This window comes from Patella vulgata, chromosome 5, assembly GCF_932274485.2.
Source record: "Patella vulgata chromosome 5, xgPatVulg1.2, whole genome shotgun sequence".
NCBI classification, from domain to species: Eukaryota; Metazoa; Mollusca; class Gastropoda; family Patellidae; genus Patella; species Patella vulgata.
The window spans coordinates 48,514,201-48,527,984 of NC_065883.2; the positions used below are offsets into that span (position 1 = coordinate 48,514,201).

Genomic DNA, 13,784 nt, shown 5'->3' on the forward strand with positions numbered 1-13,784 from the left:
ATCGGAAATCGCTGAAAATCAATAGGTTTCTTCGTCTCATGACCTTAAACACTGTGTATAAATTTAAAGTAATCGGATATTAACTTTAACCGTCCGGACGGCGGCGACGACAATATACGACCACATTTCAATGTGGGCGTATAAAAATTAACCGATGGCATATAATATTTAATGTATGATAAAGTCAAAATAGTCGATTTCTGTTTTTGGTGTTGCGCTCATTTTAAAAAAAAATGTCTTTTACGGATAATGTGTATAGTACTAATAGCGAAATTCCACCTTTTTCGCCCTTACAGAAGCCGTAAATGGCGGGAAAAAACGAACGGCAGGAACCGTGTCAAGAACAAACGACCTGAACGAATGCAGCTATCGCCTTGAAGTTTTCAGTGCACCTAGGTGCCAACGTGAAAAGTTCCTCGCCGGAATTTGGTAGTCAACGTACCTTTGGTTCCAGCGTGGCGCATGCGCGAAGTAAAAAGAAATTACGGTCGATTTTGGGATTTTGGGTATATTTCGGAGTGGTTTGGTAGGTGACGGTGGATCAGGGACTCAGATTGATGTAACATGGCGATCATAACACAACATGATAATGAATTTGAAGTATGAGTAAATTTTCGCGACCGGGTTGATTTGCTCTACCCAGTCAACGTTCCTGTGCTCCGATTGCCTTTAAATTTGCACAGAATGTCGCCTGTCTAAACTCGTGTGTTTTCTCCGGGACCTCCGGTTTCCTTCAACTGCTAAAGACCCCTACGCGCAAGCGATTTGTTGAAATAAAAAAAAATAAATCATATGTTAGTCCCGAAATGACCTCTAAACATGCTCGTACAGCGGCGCTAGTCTTCTTTTATAAAGAATTCCAACCGCCAAGGGATCTTTTACGGTCACACCAATGTGTACACGGGACTTCGGAATCGCGTTCATGTCAGCTACTCAAATATGTAACTGGTTCAAAAATTGATTGAATATTCAATGAAATATCGCCAATTTTCTGGTTTCGTGCACCTTAAAGATTCGACGTCACTAATACAGATAGAGTCCATTCCCAAACAACGTCATGCCTTTTATCATAGGTGCAATATTCGATACTACTGTACGATACTACTGCAACCGCTTAATAAATTGGACTTTCTTATAAACAGCGCGAGCCGTCGATTTCTGTCCAGATGATTACCGGTATAAGATAAATTTGACAAAGAAGCAACAATATTAATTCAAAGACTAATTATTACACACAGCTATCAACTATTTCTGTTACAGGGTCACTAAACACATATTTTGGATAGAAGAAAACACTCATAGTTGAAATAATTTTAGTTCAAATATCATCTCTGATAAAAGCACTCTTGAATAGGCTCTATACGTTGACAAAACGTACAGATTGTATCCCCTCTTATGTTTCGCTTAACAATGAAAGGTGCCGTGTTCAATTTTCGATCCCTTTGTTCCGCTACTCCTGAAATTTCGAACTGTTGTACAATGGTTTTATATATAACACTACTGATAGGCCTCTCTGTAGAAGAAGTTCCCAAAAAATATTATGTTGACTTTTCGAGAAATAGACCTCTAAAAATGCTCCAAATCGTAAAAATACGACGTTTTCGATTTTCAATCTCATTTTTCGGCTACCCCTGACATTTCAAAAAATGATACAGTGGTTTCACAAAACAGAGTACCCATTTATCTCTCGATTGAGAAAGTTTTAAAAAAATCGTTTGGGGCGTTTCCGAGAAACACGCGTCTAAATTTGCTCGAAATCGCAAAATACCTTACTTTTCAAGGTCATATAACTTTTTTAGTTTTTGATAGAAACTTGTCACTGAAGTACCATCTGATAGACAATTCAATTGGCTATTAAACGATATAAAACTTTAACTAAACGACAAGAACACTGTTGATACATCGCATTTTCCGCACAGACGCCCATTTTTCACAATTTTGTCAAAGTTTGGATACCTTTCTTGACTACTTCCGGTGATTAGGGGATTTTCATTTATAGTTCATGGACTGGTCTGGTCCTTCGACTTCATATTCCTGAAGTTTCAGAAAAATCGTTGGAGCCGTTTTAAAAAAATAAGAACTCTACGATTTGACCAAAATGCGAAAAAAAGTGAAAAATCAAACTCAACATTTCAGAATGGGATTGATGTCAGCTATCCAAAAATATAACTGAAATTTAAAAATTCCCAAAAATAAAAAAAATATCTCCAGCTATCCAAAAATGTAAATATCTGAAGAATCCATTGAGAATTAAGAGAATAATGGCCGATTTTCAATTTTCGTGTACGTTAAAGATTTGACGCATTTCCGCTATGCGCACAAATTTCGAAATAGCTTTAAGCAGTAGCTGCACACCACTTTTCCAACAGAAAATCAAATTTCAAACCTCTATCAGTTATAGTTGCTGAGATCTAGCTTCCCCCAATAAAAAAAAAATAATAATAACTAGATCTGCATAGCAGATATCAAAGCTTTCATATAAACTTCAAAAGGGGTTATTAGAATCTATGAATCAACAACCACTCTGACGGAAGATATTCTCTGGGCTAAAAAATCTTTTTTCTCTCAGCTACGAGAGATACGTAGAATTAAACCGGCCCAGAGCCGACCGTGTTGATACGAAGCCGCTTATTTGACATTGACACATAACTGAAGGTGAATAGGCCTACCCGTCCAGTTAATACAATGGGCAATCTCACATCGGTCCACTAAAGAGAGGCACATGCTAGTCGCCCCCTACTTCGCCAAGACATTTAGTCCAAACCTTGACTCTCATACATATAAACCATTTGGTACTACATGTACATGTATTTCGTACTTATATCATATTAAACCCCTCGGCCGCCATGTTGAATCACACAGTATTTAATGTTCTATATCCTAACATCTTTATGAAATCAACGACAAATCTAAACTTGGGCACTCCAACCATTTTTATTTTTACATCATTCAGTTTTTTTTAAATAAGTAATTCTATCACAAATTATAGTGAAGACTGGACCACTAAACTAGTTACCCATCAGTTTTTCTTTGTGTTAATGCGTTCTACATTTTCAAAGCAATGATTCTTATAATGTGCGAGCCGCCATGACACCGGCGGATATTATAACTTCGATAGGCGAGAAACTTCAGGTAGCAGTTGGGTTTCATCAAATCATATAATTATGCGGTACGGCTTCACCTTTATTTCAATGGGAATTGGTTTATTATATGTGCAGTGCAGTTTTAGGTCAGTTTATGTGTAAATTAAGGGAGCTATACATAGGCCAGTAACCTTTTTGTAGTCATTTGACTAAAAAAAACCTTGCGGAAAGGAACACCGTAGGACAAGCCACTACTGTGGCAGGAGTAAGGCGGAAGACATCAGTAGTGGAACCATTTCTAAGTTAATCCCGAAGTGCGTTGCTATTGTAAGAATATATAAAATCGGGTTTCCGTTCCGCTTTTTTTTTTGCTGTAGTTTGAGTAATGAGTTAGAGCGTATATTTTGTAGTCAAAAAATCATTGCAAATAGAAGACCTCATCCCCACCACCACCAACCTGTAATACACTAGCTAGCTTGTGTATTTCCATATTCCATTTCCGAGAGATAGATAGAGAACACGCGAAATATAAAGTGATTTTTCTTACAATCAGGGACCATAATTCACGAAGTTACGATTCGATATGCGCAAATATCGAAAGGAACCATATCTTTGGGTTATAAACATGCATGTCAAGTTTCATCAAAATCTTTCACTGTGAAAAACCGGGGCTAAGTCATCTGAAATCAAACAAATTTTACAATGTAGGTAGTGAAAACAAAATGTTATGTTAAGCGTTGTTCGAGGGTGGGGTGGGTGCATAAAATTCCAAATGCAAAGGGTTATTTTTCGTGCACGCCAATATGCACACAGGATTTCGATTTTTCGTCCTACCTAAAAAACTGCATGCAAAGTTAGTTGTCGGGCCTTCGGTCAAGAACCACAGACAAAGGGAGAGAACGGGGACCTCTGTTTTGCATACCATCCAAGCGACTAGGCACTAATCCTTGTACCATGGACGAGGGGACGGGCGTTTTTCGTCCCATCGAAACGACTAGACACAGATCCTTGCTAGGCCTTCCATACTTCACCACTGCCAACGGGGAACCACTTTGACCTCGGGTTTTCGTACCATCCAAACGACTAGACACTTATCCTTGCAAGGCCTTCCGTTCTGCAGCAAATGAGCCACGCTGGCCTCGTTTTGTCGTAACATACAAACGACTAGACAATGTTTCATAATTTAGTCATGTTCGCGTGGGTGGGTTGGCAGCAGAATTGATATGTACATGATAGTGACACGAGGAGGGGGGGGGGGGGGAGCGGTGTGTACACAAATCACACAAATCAGAGCTTTGTAATACACGCATATACTTGATATACTAAATACACAAATGGCTGAATTTCGAGACATTTCTGGCACTCTTTTATCACATAATGAGAACACTGCATTAATTTCTATATATCAATAAAATATGCCTCAGACCCATTGTTTATTTTTAAATTTGAATTAGACTCGTAACAAAATATATTTTCTGGCAACAAATAGCATATAAATAAAACTAGATTTACTTTCTGATTATTTTTTTTAAATGAAATCATTCCAGGGCTTTTATTGACATTTCAGAAAATGTAGAGTTGGTCCCATGCACTTGAGGCCAAGGTCCTTGAAGTTGTACAGCTGCACCCGGTGACCGATATTTATTTAACGGGGAATAAGTGATAATTCATATTATAACAGTAAATAATTAAAATATCCCATAGGGATTATAATAATATGTATATCATGTAGGTGTGCATGTAGGTTAAAATTGTGACCTCTGTAAATAGGCCCGTTCCTTGCATTTAGTTTTAGAGTTAGGAGTGCTAAAATTGAGAGAGCGAAATGGGGTTGATCGACCACTCGACACAAACTAGGTCATTTCGGGACTAACGTATGGTTCAATTTTATTTCAATAATTCGCTTGCGCGTAGGGGTCTAGCAGTGGGGGGAAACCGGGTGATCCTGAAAAAATACACAGGTTGGACGGGCGACGAAAGGCAGGTGACAAGAACAAACGACTTGAACGAATGCAGGTATCACCTTGAAATTTTCAGGGTGCCTAGGTACCAACGTGAAAAGTTGCTCGCCGGAATTTAGTACTCATGGTACCGTTGGTTCCTGTGTAGCGCATGCGCGAAATCAAAACCAGCTAAACTCGAAAACAACCTTGTCGGCACGGAAAACATCAAAGGAGAAATTCGAATTTTTGAAATATTCAAATACCAAACATTCGACCATGATCCAGGCTATCCTCCAATGTATTAATTTCGGTAATAGGAGACAGATTCTCTAAGCCACGACCAATTGTGTATGTTTTCAAGCCCATAAATGTGGATTTTTCACTAATTTTCATTTTCATTTCAAAATGGCGTCCATCAGTTGACCTAAATCAAAATTCTAAACCGATAGATTTTTAGGCTTTCCTTCAAGCATTCAGAAAATGTAACTCTTAGGTCTTTAAGTAAAATATTGCAAAAGCCGTATGGACTTTTCACATTTTGAGATGGTGGCACTTCCGGTTTGCTCGACAAACTCCATATTTTGTGTACTCATCAGTACTGTCTTAGCTAGTACAGAAAAAAAATTTCAAGGCAATCTGACCTATATTTCGTCGATTTTTTTGAAAACTTTGATCCTTAATTCACCAAGGGGAGATAATTTAGAAAATTTTCATGGACATCATTGAAGTCGCATTGGCAAGATCTACTAACATTCTAAATTTCACGAAAATCGCACAACTATTAAAGAAGTTGTCAAATTGGTAATAACTTCCGGTTCGAAATGACAGCGACGAATTTTCGAAATGCCAAAATCCGAAATTGCAGATTTGAAGTAAATGTTTCAAGATACTCAAAGAAAAAAGAATTAGTAAAATAGGTCAAATAGTCACAGAGTTACAGCATTGTAGGTCAAATGCATTCCTTCGTAAAATTCGGTGATTTCGGATTCGTAAAACGTTTTGAAAATATATTTAATCAACAGCCACCACCCATTTTTGGGGGGATAGGTAAAAGTTTCAGAACGATCCTATGGTTAGATTCTGAGAAATCCGATTTGTGGACAAAACACAAAAAAAAAATAACAATAACTAGATCTGCTAAGCAGATATTAAAGCTTTCATATTCACAGTCACTGTCACATGTCATAGAAATAATATGAACAGAAAAAAAAAATCATTATAATGAGTAAAAATTTGGTGAAGTTAATTCGATTTTTCACTGGTAAATAATTAAATAGACAAGTGGCATAACTTGACCCGCATCCCATCAGCTATCCTGAAAAATGCTGGAAAAATTAAACAAGTAAATTGTGTTTAGTACTGGGTTAATTAAGACAGGCATATGCCTTTGCTATACAGGATGACATGAGGGAAATTTAGCTTGGGAGGTGTAGGCCTGCAGCCAAAATTTCTAGCTAGCTTAGAAACACAACTCCGCTACACGGTCTTCCATAAAAGAAAAACTATACATTTTTGGAAAGCTTATGATGCGAGGAAGACAAAATCTGGGAGTTCCAAGCAAAATGTTTGCAATTTATTGATTTAGGGCCAGATGAAATTCGTCAAAATTGTCAAATAAATGCTATTTGTGTACTAACAATTCTGAAGTTGACATAAAATTAAATAGTTGGTAAAACACCTCATGCCTTCATCCTTGGCAATGAACAGTTTATTGGACAGATTTTGATGTAAATAAAAATGCTCAAAACACAAATGTCATGGGTGAATAAAGAATTGTGGAAATCCATTAACGGTAAAAAAGAATTATCTCCCTTTCTGTCAAATGCCTGTAATTGATAGACTATCAGGTCTTGTATGAATCATAAGACCAGGTGTGGGCAAACAAGCCCAATAATTATTTTGTTTGTTGGATCTCAAGGGCCTGTTAGGGTTGGTTGTTGGATGTTTGCTCAGAAATTATCGCTTGTATGGAACATGCTAGAGACGATTTGTAGCATATTCTAGCCAGGGGATATGTTTGACAGTAGTTGAGTGATATGCTTTTGAAATAATGGAGATCAGTAGCACTTTATAAGCATTGAACCACATGATTTTTTTTTCCACTAAGATAAACATTCTAAACCCACATACATGTTCCCTTTCAATTAGCCACTACAGTATTTTTACAACTGTAATGTAGCTGTGAACTACTATTTCGGATATGATTAATGGTCAAATTACAAACATACATGTAGATATAAGTTTAAAAAAATAATTGTGTATCTGGGCTGGAATGAAGGGAAAGGTTAGAAAACAGGATGAACAGTTGTGAAATTATTTATTAAAGTGAAACAATCATTGAAAATCAAAATTAAACAGTTACTCTGCACATCAAATGTCATCAAAGTTAATCTTCATTATCATCATCACTGTCACTAAATGTATTAACATCAAATTCGGTCTCTTTAACAGTTTTTTTTTCATTTTCACATTGACTACACATGCACAGGTCTGTACAAGAAAGGGGGGTTGGGATGGCCTAGAGTGCCGCGCTTCGACCTCTAGCTGGTCGGTCACCTCTGGCTTGTGGCTGGTCGGTCACCTCTGGCTTGTGGCTGTGGCTTTGATCCCAGGTGTGAGCGTATGTGGCATGGAGATAGAGGCGTCTTCTCAACCTCGTGGGTTTCCTCCGGGCACTCCGGTTTCCTCTCACTGCTAAAGACCCATACGCGCAAGCGAATTATTGAAATAAAATTGAAACCGTATGTTAGTCCCAAAATGACCTAGTTTGTGTTGAGTGGACGTTAAACCCCATTTCTCTCTCTCTCTCTCTCTCTGTACAAGACAACTTTGCTGGCCATTTATGATTCTTTCTCTTATGACATCTTCACAGAATATATTGTATGTGGTTTAATATTCGACGGAGGGCTAGTCATCTTTGCTGAAAAATATAAATAAACATATACATGTACACAATTAAAACAAAATTCTGGAGCTTGGTTTACTCTCATTAATTTCGTACAACAGAGGAAAAAGACACTTAAACAGGGGTTAACATCTTATTTTCATGCAGAAACCAGCTAATGAAGACAGGAAGGCATTAGCAGTACAAGGAGAGATAGAGAGGAGAATTGCGGTTTAACGTCCACTGGACAAAAACATAGTAATTTCAGGACTCACCCATGGTTCAGTTTTATTTGAATAATACCAGTGGCAAGAAGGCGGAGAATACAAATAAAAAAAACATCACAAATATTTACCTTTCTGATAACTGTCTAAGAAATTCAGTACATGTATATTGCCTATAACATTTTTGGTGATATCTGACCTCAATGGCCACACAATCTTGCCCTCTGATATGCCTTAAAATATCTTCATCCTCTTTCAATTCAGCAGCTTTCAACAGTTGGCCTACAAACAAATTTGCAAACAAATTATACACCATATAGCGTTGAATGTTGTTTGTGCTCAAGGGTGGGGGAGGGAATGTCACTTTGAGGCCTACATGTACATGTACCTGGCTGGTCAACTCTGGCATGCGGTTTAGTTCAGATCCTTTGTGTGAGCGGAAATGGTCTAGAGACAGATCGTCTTAGCAAGGCACCTACAAGTGGGCCAAGAAAATAAAAAACAAGTTAACTTCTCTATGTTTCATCCCTTGTGCAAGCAAATGTGCAACACTTTAACCAATGACTGTGCCAAATCAACAAATGGGGTAAAGGGCTTTAATGGCTAGCTTCATAACAATTTTACAGTGATTGCAGTAGCACTTCTGATTCCATTTACAACAAAAACAACAACACAATAATTAAAAACTGTAGGATGAATATATTTAATATTTATTAGTAATAATTATAAATTTAGTAAGTAACATAATATTAACATTAGGCCTACCTGAGCCTGTTTGGGTCTGAGTCTGTGTTAATACATCCTTCTTCCTATTTTCTCCAACAGTGACAAATCTGTCACGTTTTTTACATATAATACACACAACAGGCAGCACCGATTTACTCTTTCTTTTTGCTTCAGGAGCGTAATTTGTTTGGAGAGCTAGGTCCCAGATCGTCTACACTCCCGCTATTCCCTGGTTGGATTGTAGCCGGGGATTTTAATTTTTCTTTATCTATACGATTACGGGCAGACCCAATTCGGAATTTGTCTGTAAAAGGCCTGTAGCATGTTGGGTGAAATCCAGTATCTTTTGGCGCGTCGATAAATTCCTTGTTTGATTATATCACCCGAAGTCGCCTGTTCAGCTATCCATTTCGCTCGCCCATCAAGTTTTAGCCATTCATGGGCACATTCACGGAATTTATCCCAGCGAGATTTTGTAAATAATTGTTCTCGTTCCTTTCTAAATCCTTGGTAATGAATAATACAGCGTAAATTTGATTTACGTTACGACAAAGTCTAACACTGTAAGTACCAAATAGTCATACGAGATATGTGCATCTCATCAAATTCAGCTTATACCACACCCACAATAATGTTACGGAGTCAGTGAGTTCAAGTTAGACAATACGCTGACCTTCCACTGACCATGCTTATAATATAAAATCTGTCAATGACAGCTGATTCATTGTTTAGTTTTTTATATGATATATTTAATATCAATAATATATGTATATGCATGCTTTATTTTACTTTACACGACCTCTAAAAATGCCCCAAATCGTAAAAATACGACTTTTTGGATTTCGATCTCCTTTTTTCGGCTACCCCGGACATTTTCAAAAAATGATACAATGATTTCACACAACAGGCCAGCTATTAGCCTCTCGATTGACAAGAGTTTCATCGCCCTCCATTCATTATAACCAATGTCATCGTGCCCTAAAGAATCAACAAATCAGCTTGCTTATCTCTGCTTACCCTAGGCAAAAAATGCTCATCTTTGAACTCAATCATGACATTGACCTAGTGAACGCCTACACCAAGTTTGAACATTCTAGCTTAATTAGAAGGAGAGTTCTTGTGTTCCAAAGTCCCGGCCCTTCAAATTGCTTCTATTTTTCATTTTCAATTCAAAATGGTGACCATCACGTGACCGAAATTAAAATTCTGATCCGATAGATTTTTAGACATTCCTTCTAGGATTCCGAAAATATGACGCCCGAGTCTGTAAGTAAAATAGCAAAAAAGCCTTTTTGATTTTTCACGTTTAAAGATGGTGGCACTTCCGGTTCGATCGACAAACTCCATATTTTGTGTACGAATCAGTAATTACTTGTCTAGTATCGAATTTTTTTTTTAGGTCATTCTGACCTATATTTCGACGATTTTTTTGAAAACTTTGATCCTTAATTTCACCAAGGGGAGATAATTTAGAAAATTTCCAAGGACATCATTGAAGTCGCATTGGCAAGATCTACTAACATTCTAAATTTCACGAAAATCGCACAACTATTAAAGAAGTTGTCAAATTGGTAATAACTTCCGGTTCGAAATGACAGCGACGAATTTTCGAAATGCCAAAATCCGAAATTGCAGATTTGAAGTAAATGTTTCAAGATACTCAAAGAAAAAAGAATTAGTAAAATAGGTCAAATAGTCACAAAGTTACAGCATTGTAGGTCAAATGCATTCCTTCGTAAAATTCGGTGATTTCGGATTCGTAAAACGTTTTGAAAATATATTTAATCAACAGCCACCACCCATTTTTGGGGGGATAGGTAAAAGTTTCAGAACGATCCTATGGTTAGATTCTGAGAAATCCGATTTGTGGACAAAACACAAAAAAAAAATAACAACTAGATCTGCTAAGCAGATATTAAAGCTTTCATATTCACAGTCACTGTCACATGTCATAGAAATAATATGAACAGAAAAAAAAAATCATTATAATGAGTAAAAATTTGGTGAAGTTAATTCGATTTTTCACTTGTAAATAATTAAATAGACAAGTGGCATAACTTGACCCGCATCCCATCAGCTATCCTGAAAAATGCTGGAAAAATTAAACAAGTAAATTGTGTTTAGTACTGGGTTAATTAAGACAGGCATATGCCTTTGCTATACAGGATGACATGAGGGAAATTTAGCTTGGGAGGTGTAGGCCTGCAGCCAAAATTTCTAGCTAGCTTAGAAACACAACTCCGCTACACGGTCTTCCATAAAAGAAAAACTATACATTTTTGGAAAGCTTATGATGCCAGGAAGACAAAATCTGGGAGTTCCAAGCAAAATGTTTTCAATTTATTGATTTAGGGCCAGATGAAATTCGTCAAAATTGTCAAATAAATGCTATTTGTGTACTAACAATTCTGAAGTTGACATAAAATTAAATAGTTGGTAAAACACCTCATGCCTTCATCCTTGGCAATGAACAGTTTATTGGACAGATTTTGATGTAAATAAAAATGCTCAAAACACAAATGTCATGGGTGAATAAAGAATTGTGGAAATCCATTAACGGTAAAAAAGAATTATCTCCCTTTCTGTCAAATGCCTGTAATTGATAGACTATCAGGTCTTGTATGAATCATAAGACCAGGTGTGGGCAAACAAGCCCAATAATTATTTTGTTTGTTGGATCTCAAGGGCCTGTTAGGGTTGGTTGTTGGATGTTTGCTCAGAAATTATCGCTTGTATGGAACATGCTAGAGTCGATTTGTAGCATATTCTAGCCAGGGGATATGTTTGACAGTAGTTGAGTGATATGCTTTTGAAATAATGGAGATCAGTAGCACTTTATAAGCATTGAACCACATGATTTTTTTCCACTAAGATAAACATTCTAAACCCACATACATGTTCCCTTTCAATTAGCCACTACAGTATTTTTACAACTGTACATGTAGCTGTGAACTACTATTTCGGATATGATTAATGGTCAAATTACAAACATACATGTAGATATAAGTTAAAAAAAATAATTGTGTATCTGGGCTGGAATGAAGGGAAAGGTTAGAAAACAGGATGAACAGTTGTGAAATTATTTATTAAAGTGAAACAATCATTGAAAATCAAAATTAAACAGTTACTCTGCACATCAAATGTCATCAAAGTTAATCTTCATTATCATCATCACTGTCACTAAATGTATTAACATCAAATTCGGTCTCTTTAACAGTTTTTTTTTCATTTTCACATTGACTACACATGCACAGGTCTGTACAAGAAAGGGGGGTTGGGATGTGGCTGTGGCTTTGATCCCAGGTGTGAGCGTATGTGGCATGGAGATAGAGGCGTTTTCTCAACCTCGTGGGTTTCCTCCGGGCACTCCGGTTTCCTCTCACTGCTAAAGACCCATACGCGCAAGCGAATTATTGAAATAAAATTGAAACCGTATGTTAGTCCCAAAATGATCTAGTTTGTGTTGAGTGGACGTTAAACCCCATTTCTCTTTCTCTCTCTCTCTGTACAAGACAACTTTGCTGGCCATTTATGATTCTTTCTCTTATGACATCTTCACAGAATATATTGTATGTGGTTTAATATTCGACGGAGGGCTAGTCATCTTTGCTGAAAAATATAAATAAACATATACATGTACACAATTAAAACAAAATTCTGGAGCTTGGTTTACTCTCATTAATTTCGTACAACAGAGGAAAAAGACACTTACACAGGGGTTAACATCTTATTTTCATGCAGAAACCAGCTAATGAAGACAGGAAGGCATTAGCAGTACAAGGAGAGATAGAGAGGAGAATTGCGGTTTAACGTCCATTGGACAAAAACATAGTAATTTCAGGACTCACCCATGGTTCAGTTTTATTTGAATAATACCAGTGGCAAGAAGGCGGAGAATACAAATAAAAAAAACATCACAAATATTTACCTTTCTGATAACTGTCTAAGAAATTCAGTACATGTATATTGCCTATAACATTTTTGGTGATATCTGACCTCAATGGCCACACAATCTTGCCCTCTGATATGCCTTAAAATATCTTCATCCTCTTTCAATTCAGCAGCTTTCAACAGTTGGCCTACAAACAAATTTGCAAACAAATTATACACCATATAGCGTTGAATGTTGTTTGTGCTCAAGGGTGGGGGAGGGAATGTCACTTTGAGGCCTACATGTACATGTACCTGGCTGGTCAACTCTGGCATGCGGTTTAGTTCAGATCCTTTGTGTGAGCGGAAATGGTCTAGAGACAGATCGTCTTAGCAAGGCACCTACAAGTAGGCCAAGAAAATAAAAAACAAGTTAACTTCTCTATGTTTCATCCCTTGTGCAAGCAAATGTGCAACACTTTAACCAATGACTGTGCCAAATCAACAAATGGGGTAAAGGGCTTTACTGGCTAGCTTCATAACAATTTTACAGTGATTGCAGTAGCACTTCTGATTCCATTTACAACAAAAACAACAACACAATAATTAAAAACTGTAGGATGAATATATTTAATATTTATTAGTAATAATTATAAATTTAGTAAGTAACATAATATTAACATTAGGCCTACCTGAGCCTGTTTGGGTCTGAGTCTGTGTAAATACACCCTTCTTCCTATTTTCTCCAACAGTGACAAATCTGTCACGTTTTTTACATATAATACACACAACAGGCAGCACCGATTTACTCTTTCTTTTTGCTTCAGGAGCGTAATTTGTTTGGAGAGCTAGGTCCCAGATCGTCTACACTCCCGCTATTCCCTGGTTGGATTGTAGCCGGGGATTTTAATTTTTCTTTATCTATACGATTATTCTATCTATATACATTTGTACAGATATATTTGTATCCATAGATATATATTTGTATCAATACATTTAATTTTGTTGTTTGAAATAAGGGGGGGGGGGGGTGAATGGTTAGTATGTGCGCGCT

General features: G+C 37.0%; 1 long non-coding RNA gene across 1 annotated transcript; it reads right to left on the reverse strand.

Annotated features, from left to right (window-relative positions):
• Positions 1-7,615: 7,615 nt before the first annotated feature.
• On the reverse strand, positions 7,616-9,472 carry LOC130012817 (uncharacterized). The gene is made up of 3 exons (XR_008788044.1): positions 8,900-9,472; positions 8,266-8,416; positions 7,616-7,946 (listed from the first exon to the last, which is right to left on the reverse strand). It is a non-coding gene; the product is annotated as an uncharacterized LOC130012817 (long non-coding RNA).
• Between the last annotated feature and the right edge of the window lie 4,312 nt (positions 9,473-13,784).